The following is an 11,602-nucleotide window of genomic DNA, read 5'->3' on the forward strand; positions in this document are numbered from 1 at the left end:
GAAACTGAGAATCAAAACCAGGTCTGACTCCAGAGTCTCTGCTCTTGGCCATTATGCAAGTCAGATACCTTCTCTCTGCCTCTATGGTTGTTCGCACAGCTTCCTGCAAAGGTGTCCTCAGGCTGGCCCTGGGGCTGAGCCACAGCTGCTGTCCCGGTGATTTCCAACCCCAGATTTTATTTTTACGGTGGATTGGGAGAGGGGCACAGTCCTAGGCTGGAGGGCAGAAATTGAGCTTCTTGTGCTGTTTCATCTCTGGACACTAGAGGGTGAACTCTCAGCAGGCATCTCTTGCACTAGGCCTCACTTGCCCATCAGTAACATGGGAAGAATAATCCTACTCCTGGTGCCTGCCAAAATTACTCTTTTTTGAAATCATTAAACATGGCATGTAGGAAGAAAAAATAAATAAATAAATAAAATGAAATCATATATGGAAGAAATCTGCATAAAGGATTAGCATTTATTAGACTATGTATAGATCTAGCCCCCAACCAAAGTTCCAGACTTAATTCCCAAAAGTTCCCAGCAAACTTGGGAAACCTCCAAAGGATCTTCACCTCCCTGCCTTTGTTCATGCCTTTCCACATATCTGAAAGGCCTCCTCATCTTCACCTACCATAATCCTCCCTATCCAAAAGGCCTAGTTCTTAGGCTTCCTCTTAGAAAGTGTTTGTGGACAGCTGTCCTTGAAGTGATCCATTTTTCCTACCTAATCTTTGGTTGTAAGCACTTAATACAGGCATCACTCCTAGCCTTACTATATAATTACTGATGTATAGGTCATCTCCTCTATGAGGACATGTGTTGGTTTTTGCTTGCCTAATATCTTCTCCCCCTTTTGGTAACAGCAATTTGATTTTCCTCTGGTGAACAACCTTCCCTCACTTTTAATCCATATGATTTGGATGGGGTCAACCCCACTTCCAAATCCAGAGGTAGGCATGTGACATAGGCCTATTCAGAGTTACTATAATGGGTTCAGTGAAGGGCAGGTGACTCAATTACAAGCATTGAGAGTTACTCCTAGGACTTTTGCTAGGACCATTGGTATAAAAAGCTCTATGCTACAATTGCATGTAAACATGGAGCTGTGAAGGACTTTCACATGGAAAAAAAAAAAAATCCCTGAGGATGAAGCCACCTAAGAGCAGGTTATAGAAAGAGACCTAATCTGGAAGATAACATTGTTGGAAACCCTTGGATCTTAGATTCAGCTATTCCTGAAACTATTAATAGAAATAAACTGCCTAGGGCAAATAAATTCTGTCCCCTGCACACATTCTTTTTTTTTTTTTTTTCCTTTTAAGCTAGTTTGTGTTGGGTTTCTTTTTTTTTCTTTCTTTTTTTTTTTTTTTTTTTTTGAGACAGAGTCCCAGGCTAGAGTGCCGTGGCATCAGCCTAGCTCACAGCAACCTCAAACTCTTGGGCTCAAGCGATCCTCCTGCCTCAGCCTCCCGAGTAGCTGGGACTACAGGCATGCGCCACCATGCCCGGCTAATTTTTTCTGTATATATTTTTAGCTGTCCGTATAATTTCTTTCTATTTTTAGTAGAGACGGGGTCTTGCTCTTGCTCAGGCTGGTCTCGAACTCCTGAACTCAAACAATCCGCCCGCCTTGGCCTCCCAGAGTGTTAGGATTACAGGCGTGAGCCACCGCACCCGGCTTGTGTTGGGTTTCTATAACGTAAAATTGAAAGATAGGAACACATCCTCAATTTGTTTATGAACTTTAAGGGGCCAAAGGCCTGATCTTTTAAACTTTACATCTCTTAACATGGTACCTGGTAAGACAGAGGGTACTCGAGGTGTGATGATTGATTCATTCAATCTCACTTCCCCTGAGTACCAACAATGAGCTGAGCTAAGCACTGGAGCCACAAGGAATAATTAGACATAGTCATTGCCCTCGAGCAGTTCCGAATTTAGTATAAGGAGGAGTATGAAAATGAACATTTCATAATATAACTTGGGCTATAATAGAAATCTGAGCATATTTTTGCGAGACTCCAGAGGGTTGGAGGTTTTGGGAGATGGGAGTAGGAAGGCTTCTCAGAGGAGGTGACATCTGAGTCAAGTTCTTAAAGAACAAACAGAAGTTTCTGGGCAGAGAAGTGGGCATGGGGAAAAGGTGTTCCAGGGATGAGGTATTCCAGGTGGAAAGAACAAGATTATATACTAATAATTATAAAATTAATAATAATAAAAACAAACAACCAAACAAAAAAAAATTTTTGCAAAACGTACTGGCCTGTCTCTAAAAGTCAAAGGTGTTTATCACTATCTTACACCCATGCTTTAATGTGCATAGTTCCAACTTTACTTTTCCCCTCCTCCCCTCACCCACACCCATGGAAAAGCTCCCTTCCTTTCAGTTGATACCAGCTCCTTGAGAGCACATTCTTCAGTTTCTTTATTCAAGTCTACCATTCTATTCTTTCACAGCAACATATACTTGCCAAATACTAACTGGAAAAAAAATATCTATTTCAGCTTGTTTATGGTAGATTTAAAAAGCAGTAAACTTTGTAGAAGTTATTAAAGAAACTCTATGTTGCCCAAGTTAAATATCACTTAAAATACTAATAATATTTACTACCTACAGAGATTTTTCTGTTTTGTTCATTCATGCATCTTCAGTGCCTGGCACATAATAAGCACCCAAATATTTGCTGAAAGAATGAATGAATAACTTGTTGTAATTAACATGGGATACCCTAACACTGTGATTTACTACTATTTTTTTTTTTTTTTTGGAGACAGAGTCTCACTCTGTTGCCGGGGCTAGAATGCCATGGTGTCAAGCTCACAGCAACCTCAAACTCCTAGGCTTAAGCAATCCTTCTGCCTCAGCCTCCCAAGTAGCTGGGACTATAGGCATTCACCACCATGCCCAGCTAATTTTTTCTATTTTTAGTTGTTTGGATAATTTCTTTATATTTTTAGTAGAGACGGGGGGGGGGGGTGCGGGTCTCACTCTTGCTCAGGCTGGTCTCGAACTCCTGACCTCGAGAGATCCTCCCTCCTCGGCCTCCCAGAGTGCTAGGATTACAGGTGTGAGCCACCGCACCCGGCCTAACACTGTAATTTATATTGAAAACACCATGGGCCGGGCGCAGTGGCTCATGCCTGTAATCCTAGCACTCTGGGAGGCCGAGGCGGGTGGATCGCTCGAGGTCAGGAGTTCAAGACCAGCCTGAGCAAGAGTGAGACCCCCGTCTCTACTAAAAATAGAAAGAAATTATATGGACAACTAAAATATATATATACAAAAAATTAGCCGGGCATGGTGGCGCATGCCTGTAGACCCAGCTACTTGGGAGGCTGAGGCAGTAGGATCACTTAAGCCCAGGAGTTTGACGTTGCTGTGAGCTAGACTGACGCCACGGCACTCACTCTAGCCCGGGCAACCGAGTGAGACTCTGTCTCAAAAAAAAAAAAAAAAAAAAAAAAGAAAACACCATGTACTATAAATGTTTATTTAATTACAACTCCAGTGGATTAAAAAAAAAAATTCAAGGCCGGGGGCGGTGGCTCACGCCTGTAATCCTAGCACTCTGGGAGGCCGAGGTGGGCGGATCGTTTGAGCTCAGGAGTTCGAGACCAGCCTGAGCAAGAGCGAGACCCCACCTCTACTAAAAATAGAAAGAAATTATATGGACAGCTAAAAATATATATAGAAAAAATTAGCCGGGCATGGTGGCACATGCCTGTAGTCCCAGCTACTCGGGAGGCTGAGACAGGAGGATCGCTTGAGCTCAGGAGTTTGAGGTTGCTGTGAGCTAGGCTGACGCCACGGCACTCACTCTAGCCTGGGCAACAGAGTGAGACTCTGTCTCAAAAAAAAAAAAAAAAAAAAATTCAAATTCCACTTCTGATTAGGCTGGAAAAGATCACAACAGCCCACTAGTTCAACCGTAAAGATGGGGGGAAATGGATAAAGTAAAATATGTTTATTTTTCAGACATTACAAAGTAGTCTAAAAGAACTAAATTTTAGAGAAAAGGGACATGACTTCACAAGTGAGAAGAGATTAGGGGCCACCAGGGTCACTTGCCAAGCTTGGGCCTGGGCAGGCAGAGGAAGGGGCCTGCCGCAGTCGGGGGACTCCCCTCAGCTGGGAAGAAATCACTGTTACTTTAAACATCTCTGTGGGCTGGAGCAGCAGATGAGGATATGTATGGAAAAACACAGAGTTAGTCTCCCAAGACAGAGAGGGAACTCCACTGACTTCTCATGCTGGGGTCCAAAGTTCCACCAGAAGGAGTGGCTTGCAAGGCACACACATCACACCCTGCCCTTTAGACATTTGAAACCTTGGTGAACCAAAACTAAAGCTGCAATCTGCCCAGCTCCAAATCAGCTCAACCCTTGAACTCCCCGGCCTCAAGCAACCCTCCTGGGCCTCGCCCTCCCAGAGTGCTGGAATTACAGGTGTGAGCCACTGTGCCCAGGCACAGTTCAACCCTAGATTGGATCTGAGTGATAAGCTCCTCATCCTAACTGACTAGCAAAAGAAAAGACTTACCGGGGTCTCTGGAGAAAAAAATATTTTCTTCAGTTACTTTGATTCTTTTAAATACAGTATCTAACAGAAGGCTGGGGGTGGTGGTTCACGCCTGTAATCCTAGCACTGTGGGAGGCTGAGGCAGGAGGATTGCTTGAAGCCAGGAGTTCAAGACCAGCCTGAGCAAGAATGAGACCCTGTTTCTACAAAAAAAAAATAGAAAAATTAGCCGAGCATGGTGGCACGTGCCTGTAGTCCCAGCTACTCTGGGAGGCTGAGGCAGGAGGATCCCTTGAGCCCAGGAGTTTGAGGTTGCAATGAACTATAATGACACCACGGTACTCTAGCCCAGGTGACAGGGCGAGACTCCGTCTCTCTCAAAAAAAAAAAAAAATCTAGCATAAAATTTCAAAAGTATGAGATGCAAAGAAGGTGGAAAATGTGACCCACAATCAAGAGAAAAAATAATCAATACATTCAGATCCTCATATGATTAAGATGCTGGAATTAACAGATAAGAACTTTAAAATAACCATTATAAACATGTCAAAGAAATTAGAGCGTAAGATGGACAAAGTGTATAAGAAGATGTAGATTCTCAACAGAAAAAGAGATTTTCTTAGGAACGATCCAAGTGGACATTCTAGAACTAAAAAAAAGATAATACTGGATGGGATGAGTAGCTGGTGGGAACAGCAAAAGAAAGGACCAGGAAACTAAACAACAGATCAATATTACCCAAAATGAAATAGAGAAAAAAAACAAAGACAAAATAGGGTGCGGTGCACACCATGTGGGGGATGGGCATGCTTGAAGCTCTGACTCGAGTGGGGCAAGGGCAATATACTATACGTAACCTAAATATGTGTGCCCCCCCGTAATATGCTGAAATAAAAAAATTAATTAAAAAAAAAGAAAAACACAATAAAGCATGAGAGACACATAGAACAATATCAAAAGGTATAACATATGTAATCAGAAACCCACAGGAAAAAAAAGAGATAGTGGGCAGAAGAAATACAACAAGGAGAGCTAATTACTGAATTTTTAAAAAAATTGATGAAAACGATCAACCCACAGATCAAATAAGGACAGTAAATCCAAAGCTAGCCAAAGAAAAATACAAAGAAGACCACACCTAGAGATATTACAGGCAACCTTCTTTTTTTTTTTTTTTTTTTTTTTGAGACAGAGTCTTGCTCTGTTGCCCAGGCTAGAGTGCGTGCCATGGCGTCAGCCTAGCTCACAGCAACCTCAAACTCCTGGGCTCAAGCAATCCTTCTGCCTCAGCCTCCCGAGTAGCTGGGACTACAGGCATGCGCCACCATGCCCGGCTCATTTTTTTTTCTATATATATTTTTAGTTGTCCATATAATTTCTTTCTATTTTTAGTAGAGACGGGGTCTCGCTCTTGCTCAGGCTAGTCTCGAACTCCTGACCTCGAGCGATCCACCTGCCTCGGCCTCCCAGAGTGCTAGGATTACAGGCGTGAGCCACCACGCCCGGCCTACAGGCAACCTTCTGAATGTTAGAGATAAAGAGAAAATCTTAATTCAGCCAAAGAAAAGAGTCATCACATTCTGGGAAATAACAATGAAACTGACTGGTCATTGAGGAAGAAAGAAGAAAAACAGTAGTCAGAAGGCAAAAGAATAATATCTTTAAGGCTGGGTGCGGTGGCTCATGCCTGTAATCCTAGCACTCTGGGAGGCCGAGGCAGGCAGATCCTTTGAGCTCAGGAGTTTAAGACCAGCCTGAGCAAGAGCGAGACTCCATCTCTACTAAAAATAGAAAGAAATTATCTGGCCAACTAAAAGTATATATAGAAAAAATTAGCCAGGCATGGTGGCATATGCCTGTAGTCCCAGCTACTCGGGAGGCTGAAGCAGTAGGATGGCTTGAGCCCAGGAGTTTAAGGTTGCTGTGAGCTAGGCTGATGCCACGGCACTCACTCTAGCCCGGGCAACAGAGTGAGACTGTCTCAAAAGAATAATATCTTTAAATACTGGAAGGAAAAAATACCTCCTTCTAGAATTCTATACTTAGCCAAAATATCCACCAAACACAAAAGTAAAATAGAGATATTTTCAGAAAGTTAAAAGCTGAGAGAATCTATTGCTATCAGACTTGCACTACAAAATATACCAAACAATCTCTTCAGACTGAAAGGAAATTACCCAAGAAGAAAGCAAAGATCTACATGGGAGCATGAAGAAGACTAGATAGGATAACAATGTGGGTAAATATTAAAAACTATTTTTAAAATTGTATTAAAATACATTGGCTGCTTAAAGCAAAAGCAATAATGTCTTCTGGGGTTCATAATAATATGTAAAAGTAAAATATGACAACAATAACACAAAGGGAAGATGTAAGTAGAATTACATTGTTTTAAGGTTCCTACATTGTTTTTTTTGTTTGTTTGTTTTGGCTTTTTGGGGTTTTTTTTTTGAGACAGAGTCTCACTCTGTTGCCCAGGGCGAGAGTCCATGGCATCAGCCTAGCTCACAGCAACCTCAAACTCTTGGGCTCAAGCAATCCTTCTGCCTCAGCCTCCCGAGTAGCTGGGACTACAGGCATGCACCACCATGCCCGGCTAATTTTTTCTATATATTTTTAGTTGTCCAGCTAATTTCCTTCTATTTTTAGTAGAGACATGGTCTCGCTCTTGCTCAGGCTGGTCTCAAACTCCTGAGCACAAAGGATCCACCCGCCTCAGCCTCCCAGAGTGCTAGGATTACAGGCGTGAGCCACTACACTGGCCCCTACATTGTTTATAAGCAGTAAAAAGAAGCTAATTCAAGCTAGACTATAGTAAGCTATGGATGCATTTTTTAATCACTAGAGTAATGACCAATATAATTACAGAAAGGTATAGCTAAAAATCCAATAGAAGAGAAAAAAATGGAAGAATAAAATATTTCATTAAGACAAAAGAAATAGGTGGGGGGAGGCAGGAGAAGAGCTGGGAGGGAGCAGGAGAGAGGAGGGTTGGGAAAGGAGGAGAAGGTTACAAGGGAAGGGGAGAGGGGCAGTGGAAAAAACAAACAAACAAAAAGACAAAAGAAAGCAGAAAAGAAGGAACAAAGAAACAAAAGAAGACAGAACAATAGAAAACAGATAGCAAGATGGTAAACTTAAACATAACCACATCAGTAATTATATTTAATACAAATGGATTCCAAGTAAATGTCAGAACTTATCAAAACCACAAAATTTAATTATATGCTATTTCAAGGCAGACATCATAAATAAAAAGATACAGATAGCAAAAGTAAAAAGATTGAACAGATATACCAAGAAAACACTGGCCATAAGAAAGCTGTTATATCTTTATCAGGCAAAGTAGACTTTAAGATAAGGAGATAAGGACCAGATATAAAGAAAGACATTTCATAATGATAACAGGGTTGATTGACCGGCAGACACTAACAATCGAAAATACCTGAGGCCAGCGCGGTGGCTCATGCCTGTAATCCTAGCACTCTGGGAGGCTGAGGCAGGTGGATTGTTTGAGCTCAGGAGTTCGAGACCAGCCTGAGCAACAGTGAGACCCCCGTCTCTACTAAAAATAGAAAGAAATTATAGGGACAGCTAAAAATATATATAGAAAAATTAGACAGGCATGGTGGCGCATGCCTATAGTCCCAGCTACTCGGGAGGCTGAGGCAAGATTGCTTGAGCCCAGGAGTTTGAGATTGCTGTGAGCTAGGCTGACGCCATGGTACTCTAGCCTGGGCAAGAGAGTGAGACTCTTTCTCAAAAAAAAAAAAGACAAAGAAGGCCGGGCGCGGTGGCTCACGCCTGTAATCCTAGCACTCTGGGAGGCCGAGGCGGGTGGATCGCTCGAGGTCAGGAGTTCAAGACCAGCCTGAGCAAGAGTGAGACCTCGTCTCTACTAAAAATAGAAAGAAATTATATGGACAACTAAAATATATATATAGAAAAAATTAGCCGGGCATGGTGGCACATGCCTGTAGTCCCAGCTACTCGGGAGGCTGAGGCAGTAGGATCGCTTAAGCCCAGGAGTTTGAGGTTGCTGTGAGCTAGACTGACGCCATGGCACTCACTCTAGCCCGGGCAACAAAGTGAGACTCTGTCTCAAAGAAAAAAAAAAAAAAAGACAAAGAAAAAGAAAATACATGCACCTAATAACATACATGAAGCAAAAATTGATAGATATATAAAGAGAAATAAATAAATCTATATTCATAGAGATTTTTAATATACCTCTCTCAGTAACTGATAGAACAAATAGACAAAAAAAAAAAAAATCCACAGATTTGAAGAACACTATCAACCAACTTACCTGGCATTTATAGAACATTATACCTGACTGCAGAATATACATTCTTTTTTTTTAATTTTATTATTGCTAATCTTCTCTGTATCGTTCCAATTTTAGTATATGTGCTGCCGAAGCGAGCACCAGAATATACATTCTTTTCAAATGTATATAGAACATTTATCTATATACCAACCTGTAAAACAAATCTCAACAAACTCAAAGGATTGTATGTAGAGCAAACACTCTAACCACAATGGAAATAAATGAGGAAGTATTAACAAAAAGACAACTAGAAAATTTCTCAAAGTTTGGAAATTATGCCACACACTTTTAAGTCATTTATGGGTCAAAAGAAGAACTCATAACAAGAAATTTTAAAATATTTCTAACTGAATAATAATGAAAACAACACATATTAAATTTGTGGGATACAGCTACAGTAACATTTAGAAGAAAATTTATAGGTATAAATGCTTATACTAGAAAAAAAGAATGGTTTAAAATCTATAATTTAAGATTCTATTTTTAAGAAGCTGGGGAAAAAAGAGCAAATAAAACCCAAAATAAGTAAAAGAAAGATAATAATGAAGATATCAGACATCAATGAAATTAAAAACAAACAATAGAAAATATTAAAATCAAAATCTCATTTTTAGAAAAGATTAATAGAACTGATAAACCCCCACCCAGCAAGACTAATCAAGGAAAAAAGAAAGAAGACCCAAGGTACAAGGGGAACATTACCACAGATTCTACAGACATTAAAAAGGATATTAACAGGATATTGTGAATAATTTTATGCCTATACATGTCACAGCTTAGATCAGACAGACAAATTCCTTGGAAAACACAACTTAATGAAACTGATATAAGTAGAAATAGAAAATCTCAAAAGTTCTACTCCAAGAATGTAAAGTTTTGTAAATGAGAAATCCATCGCTCTGGGGATCAAGTATACTAACACTTGCTAAACTGAAATGTAACCTCAGAATTAAGGTACTATTGACCATGCCTAATTTTTACATGCTCTCAGAAAGAATTCGCCATGCTGCTGGAAGGAGTGCAGTTAGCCAACCGCCTCCAGCAGTTAATGTCTTCAGGGTTTACTTCAGCTTTAAATCAAGTCCATGCTCTTCCCAGGCAGCCCCAGCCAATGAGCGAACACAGCAGGAGAATGGGGCCTAACCACTTCTGCCTCATGCAGGGCCCTTCTAAAGAGCAATTCTTGCTCCAGGGCTTCCTGTGGGGTGGGCCAAGACATCCTTAGATCTGCAATACAGTCTGGGGCTCTGCCCGCTCAATCCTGCTTCTCCCTTTTACCTTTCACAGGCATTGAATATGTATACACAAGTTTTTGTGGTAACATATGTTTTCAATTCACCTAGGAATGGAATAGTTGACTCATATGGAAACTTGAAGTTTAACTTTTTCAGGAACTGTCAAACTGTTTCCCATAGCAGCTACTCTATTTTACATTTCCACCAGCAGTTCCAATTTCTCCGCATCCTCACCAACACTTGTTATTGTCCATCTTTTTTATTATAGTCAACCTAGTAGGTATGAAACATTGAGGTTTTGATTTCCATTTCTGTAATGATGCATGATGCTGAGGCCGGTGAGGTGGCTCAACACCTGTGATCCCAGCACTTTGGGAGGCAGAGATGTGAGGCCAGAAGTTCAAGGCCAGACTGGGCAACATAGCAAGACCCCAACTCTATAAAAAATTTAAAAATTGGCTGGGCATGGTGGTATGTGCCTGTAGTTAGCTACTCAGGAGTGTGAGGCTGGTGGCAGGTACCCCTCCCTTCCCTAATGAAAAAAGAAGAAGCCCCTCCTATCCCTCAATACCCACTCCAAAACTGAAACAAAGAAATTTCTTACTCCTCATACAGACATCTCCTGGCAGAAGAAGCTCCCATCCCCCAGCCCTAAGAACCTGTATAAACCCACTCAGACTTCTGGGCAGGGCGGCTTCTCTGGTTCTACTCGTGGGACCATGAGGCTCACCCGGGCCCCTCTCTTGGGAACCATTACCCCCACCCGGGAGTGCCCCAATAAAGCCTCTACTTATCCCTTTCAACTCTGCTGTCTTTCTTTCTCTGGCACTGGCCACTCCAAAAAACCTTACATTTGGTACCGAAACCCAGGAGGGGCGTTTGGCTGCACCGGCCCACTCTAGGGCCTTTGGCTGCACCACCCCCTTCCGCGAACTCTCACTTTCCAGACCGGGACCTCCGCTGACTGCCTCCGAGTCCCTGATTGACTACCTTGGCCTGGATGAGTCACCCCGTGTTATCCCAACCCGGATCCCCCACCGGGAGCCTCTATTCCCTCTGGGAAGCTGTTCCCTGTCCGTTAAACCGTGGGCCCATGTTGGAGGCTCCCCCATTCCCGGGGCTGAGACTATTTGGGGACGCCTGAATTCCTCTCACCCCTTTCCGTGGCAGTGTAATCTGAGTGGAGACGTCCGTCCGTTTACACTCGCCATCCCCCGGCACTCTAGTCTCGGGCTGAGACATCCCCCCAGACTTTTGCTGCCTCCGTAGCCAGGCTGTTCCTGGCTATTTCCCCATACGGGTTGAGACATCACGGGTAGCCAAAGTTCCAAAATTCTCCGCGAGACGCCCCTGGGGTGTCTGCTGGCCAATCTAAAGGCCCTAAATTTAGACATCCAGCCCAAGCGCCTCATTCTTTACTGCAATACTGCCTAGCCAATGTATAAATTGGACGATGGCTCCCAATGGCCTGAAAATGGGACTTTCGGGTTTCAATATTCTACAAGACCTTGATAACTTTTGTCGCAGAAA

General features: G+C 42.3%; 1 pseudogene; it reads right to left on the reverse strand.

The window, feature by feature from the left end:
- Positions 1-8,848: 8,848 nt before the first annotated feature.
- Positions 8,849-8,936, reverse strand: LOC138375170 (U6 spliceosomal RNA; annotated as a pseudogene).
- Between the last annotated feature and the right edge of the window lie 2,666 nt (positions 8,937-11,602).

The sequence above is a fragment of the Eulemur rufifrons genome, chromosome 24 (genome assembly GCF_041146395.1).
Source record: "Eulemur rufifrons isolate Redbay chromosome 24, OSU_ERuf_1, whole genome shotgun sequence".
Taxonomy (NCBI): domain Eukaryota; kingdom Metazoa; phylum Chordata; class Mammalia; order Primates; family Lemuridae; genus Eulemur; species Eulemur rufifrons.